Source organism: Cynoglossus semilaevis, chromosome 16 (assembly GCF_000523025.1).
Source record: "Cynoglossus semilaevis isolate Cse_v1.0 chromosome 16, Cse_v1.0, whole genome shotgun sequence".
In the NCBI taxonomy this organism is placed as follows: Eukaryota; Metazoa; Chordata; class Actinopteri; order Pleuronectiformes; family Cynoglossidae; genus Cynoglossus; species Cynoglossus semilaevis.
Window position 1 is genome coordinate 17,216,634 of NC_024322.1, and position 5,117 is coordinate 17,221,750.

The following is a 5,117-nucleotide window of genomic DNA, read 5'->3' on the forward strand; positions in this document are numbered from 1 at the left end:
ATTATTATTAAAAATAAGGGGGGACGAGGGAGTGAGGAGGGGCGGGGCGGGGGGGGGTGTTAGAAATCCATTATTTTAGACGGCGTGTGTTTGCTTTAGTCAGGGCTCAGTGATTAATCACCACAGCAACTCTGTTAATGGTGACATTACTGCCCGGTTCAGCTGGGAGGCAACGTCGTCGCCTCGTGAAGCTGCAACAGAAGAGAGAGAAGGTTCAGGGAATTGAAGAAAATTGAGTCTCCAGACAGTGGTTGGCAATGCATTATGGGAGTCCTGGTGACCAAGCATCGCCAGCCGGCGCATTAATCAAGGAGATGCCAGAGAGCGGTCACGTGCTCCAGCGTTGCCGTAAACTCCCAACTTCCCGACCGTGATTGATTGGTTTTCATTATCCCTCGATTTGAGCCGGTTCTGCGGAGCCGCGCTCTCCTGTTCTCCTGTTCTGTCAGACGCGGCCCCAGAGGAGATCATTATTGTGATCCAGGAATCGTACGAGCGGTGTAAGAATTTTGGCTTCGGATGCGGCTGAATGTGACAACATCAGCTTTAAAATGTTGAAGGAACGTCTCATTAATCATTCATCGCCTCGCACCTCTGTAACTGCTCCTGGAGGAATAACTTAGTTAGAGCGCAGCCTGCTGAGAGTTGCAAAAAAAAAAACAAACAAACAAACAAAAAAATACACCTTAAATCATTTCGTTTCATCTGCGACAGTCGTTCGCAGTAGAAGGAGTTTCTAGATGTTTTTTTAATCTGTGATCAAATACAGAACAATTTTCATTCCTGTTTCTTTGAACAGAAATCTTTTCAATTCAGTTTTCCTAAACTTTTTCAGTTTCGCAATTAACGCTTTCTCTGGAGCGCCCCCCGTTGGCGAAGATAGGAAGAGAAAATATTGACTTTTATTGCTTCGAAATTGCAATGATTTTTTTTTTTGTAACCTCTAATTCCACAGATATCAAATCAAACATCAGTTCAATTCCCCCACTGTGGCACCCCCTCACCCCCCCCCCCTTCCACCGGGGGCACCAAAACACAATTTTTTGGAATCGCTACTTTTAAACCCGAGGAGATGGAGACAAAATTGCCAGATTTCCTATTATTTATCTGCAAAATTAAAATTTAAAAATAATTGGTTTGGATTTTCTTTTCTCTGCTGCAGGCATTTAAACATCTGGGTCGTGGACCAGTGATGGGACAGCTGACAGCTGGAGGTAGCCACTCTGATCAGCCATGATTTTATACAGAAACTACCTGAACACTTTGAACAGGTATGAAGAAGTACACAGTATTCATGCAGTACTGCAGTACACACACACACGTGTGAGACCTTGATCGGGTTCTTTTTCTGTTGTTTTCTTTCATGTGTTAAAATAACGACACACACACATATAACGCACTTGTCCTTCGTTAATCTAATTTTAGCCGCAGCACGAAAGACTTAAAAGAAATAAAAAATAAAAAAAAACTCCCTTTGAACTTCTCTGTGTTCATTAGGTTCAAAGGAACTCCAGCGTTTGTCAATGCCGTGGGTTTTTTTTTTCTTTGGCAACTTTTAATTGTTTTTTTTTTCCTACTGTGTTTGAGTTTGTTTTGTATTATTTTTAACATCATGATTTAACATTAATATTGTTAAATAATTTATTTGATCATTTTGTTTGTTAAAATGTCAACAGAGCGCAGCTAAAATTAGAGGATTCATTTTAAATGACATCATAAAGTATTGTTTTGTGACATTTATTTTTGTTAATGGAAACAAAAAATCACAGATAAAACAGATTTTGGACCTTGTTTTTCCATGTTCACGTAGTGAGAGCGTGTTTTAGTGTTGAAAGTAAAAAGAAAAAAAAAAAAACCAAGGACACAAAACTGAAGGAGTTTAAAAGCCTCCAAATAAGACGTGTCTAAAACCTTCAACATGAAAACAGTTTTTCTGTCAAGGCAAAATATTTGGTAATTTGATCAGTTCATCATCTGTGGAGTTGGAATATTGAGTTTAACGAGTTTAAAGGAAATGATCTTATTGCTGTGACCTTGGGCTGAATTTGCATAAAAACAAGTCATGAGTCTGTAAAAAAAAAAAAAAAGAAAGAAAAGAAAAGAAGAAAATGTTACATTTCATGGTGAAAAGAAAAACAGACAAAGAAAACCTGAAAAAAAAAATACAACACATTCTGGAAAGACAGGATTTTTTAGACACTGATAAAAAAAAAATAAAAAAACTTTCGCTGATGTTCATTGACAACGTTGGACTGACGCTGCAGTACGGACGTCTGTTGGGTCAAATCCTGTTGGGTGGGGGCGGGGGGGTCGGGGCCCCTCCCTCAAAATCATTATATACAGACAAACTGTTCTAATTATAAACAGTTCGTCCACGAGGTCTGGTCCAAGGAGCTGTGATTCTGCAGCGGTGGTTGACAGATTGACACGTTAGATCCAGCAGAAGTCTCCTTTGACCACTTTTATTCTTGGTGACATTTTTTTTTTTTATAAAGTGCTGTTAATTTGTTCAGTAAAACAGCCCTTAGTAATTACTCCACTTTTAATTATTTATTTATTTTAATTTTTTTTTTCCCCCCGTCCTCCGCCCCTCCCTCCCTCTCATTTTCATTGAGACCCATCAGTACTCACACCCCGCCACAGTGTGCGCTAAATCTTCATTGTGGACCTCTTGTGAAAAATTTGTGGCTCAAAATCCAATCCCGCCACAGAAGCATTTCATGTTTTTAGCCGAAGCTAATCTGTTTTTGTGCAATTTCATAGATGGCGAACAATAAAGTATCCCGGCGGCCGACAAAGAAAAGTGCATTACGTCGACCCCCGGTGGTGATTTGTTGCCTAATGAAGCCATTAACCTCACACAATCAAATTTAATGCAAGTAAAGTAATGGCTCCAATAGAGGAAGGAAACCTCCGCCGCGCGGCCCAGAATTTCACACGTCGTGAACACGTTTCTGCCAGGACGCCGCGGAAATGACATCTGTTTGACCCAGGAATCGCAGGACGCAGTAACACCTGTCATCCTGAGCTGTCAATCACGTCTGATTGATCAACTTATTACAGTTAAGAGACGTTAATGAGCCTCTGAGCTAGCCTTGAAAATATAATGAAGGATGACCTCGGTAAAAGAATTAGCGCCGGAGTCAATTTCCAGCCCAGGCAGAGGTGGTGTTGGGGGGGAGGGGGAGCTCGGAGGGCGGAGGGAGCAGGGGGGGGTTGTTGTAGTGCCTTCTTTTCACTTTCAAATGTCTGGAACTTCCACAGTAAATTACAGCCAATGGCTTTTGTTTGTGTCTCTGCGCTCGCTCCGCCCGCTCCCTCGGATTCCCGCCCCAGTATAATTCATCATTTATTACGTTTCAAATCGCCATTAGTGTCAAGATTGGAAAGTTGCAAATTCTCTGTGATGTCTGGCTTAGCATACCAAACAGAGCGCCGGGCTTTTATGCCCAGCTAAATATCAATGACAGGCCTTGTTAGAGCTGAGGAATGAGCTTCATAATTAGTCCCAGCCACTGCTTTAAACTATTAATGAGGCTTTTAAATCAAGTCTTTCTCTCCCACACTGCCAGTTTCTGAGGTGTTTCATATTTGCCATCAAGCGGCGAGCGGGGCTGACCTGCGACAGCGTCGTCTGCAGCCGCCATGAATAAACATCAAGGTCTCAGCTCCGCAGCTCGGAACAAAAACCCCTGAGTCACCGCCACCTAACGCCGCTTCTCTTCTTGGCCACCGCGCCGTCAGAGTAATTAACATTCGCCAGAGGCCTCGGCTCTAATAAGTAGGCATTCTCACAACACAAGGGGGAGATAATGAGTACCCTTCAGAGGTTAAAGAGGTCAATTGGATGACACTTTTTAATTAACCAATAAAAAAAATCTTAATTCCTGACGATCCTTCAAATACTGGATACAGTAAAAGTTTTTTGTAAAATACAAAATTATTACTTAATTAATCAGTTGTTAATGACCCCGACAGCCCACTAGGGGTCCTCAGGAAGGATTGAGCAGCAGAAGGTGAATGACGACCAACTTGGAAATTGTTTTATTTTACAAAAACGAGGATTTTTTTTTTCTTTTTTCTCTATTGACGCTGGTGTTTAAAACAGAGAGTCAGCAATTTCACCGGTGGATCGATGGAGACGGCGGCCAAACCTCAACGCTATTGAAAATCTTTGGGATGTGGAGGAGAGGAGTTTACACAGCAAACCCCCCCCCCCGACCCCCCCCCCCCCCACCCATCATCAATACCAGAAGTTGGCAGCATCGGTGTGAGTCTGGTTGGAATAACATCAAGGTGAACGCACGCCGTAATCAAAGTTCAAATCAATCCCCACAAAATATTGAAGAGCGCTGCATTTTGGAAAGACCAAAGACCAAAGTGAAACTTGACGGATTCTCTGACTTTCGAGGTTTCGAGGCCGAGGTTTCTTTCTTTTTTTTCTTTTTTTTCTAAAGCAAAATAACATTTTTTCTTTTCTTTAGTTTAATTTTTTAAAGTGTTTGGTTTCATCCTGTAACTTCAACCAATCTGCTGGCGAGAAATACTGAGAATTTTTTTTTTTTTTTTTTCGTTTTCACTCCGGCCCAGAACGTTTCCAAGAAAAGACAGTTCTTCCCACGGGGAGCTGACACGGAGCAGGGTTCTGCCCTGCTCTTTTGTAGCTTAAAGACTGTGTTATTTCATCTGACACGTTTGGAAATTGCAACATCTGTCTCAGGACTTTCTGACTTCCCTCGGTCATCACAGTTCATCACAGTTTCCTGCAGGAGAATTTCCACATTGGAAGGGAGCACTCTTTGTAGGCGCCGCCTGACTCAAATATATTTGTGTCATGCGGCATGAGCTTCATTTAGGCATAAAAAGTGAGAGCGGCGTCCACAGAGGTCGCGGAGGAGAAACTGTTCCTTAATAAGAACGGAGCGGTAACTTAACGAGCGCTCCACTCCGTCGGCAGAACACGCTGTCTCCGTGTCAGACCGCTGCCGAATGCTGTAACAGTTTTTCAGCCTAGACGGTGTGAGCTGCAGGACGCTGTTCTCATGTCAGTGTTTCTGACAGATGGCAGATTATAAGAGAGAGAGAGAGAGACACAGAGACACAGAGAGAGAGAGATG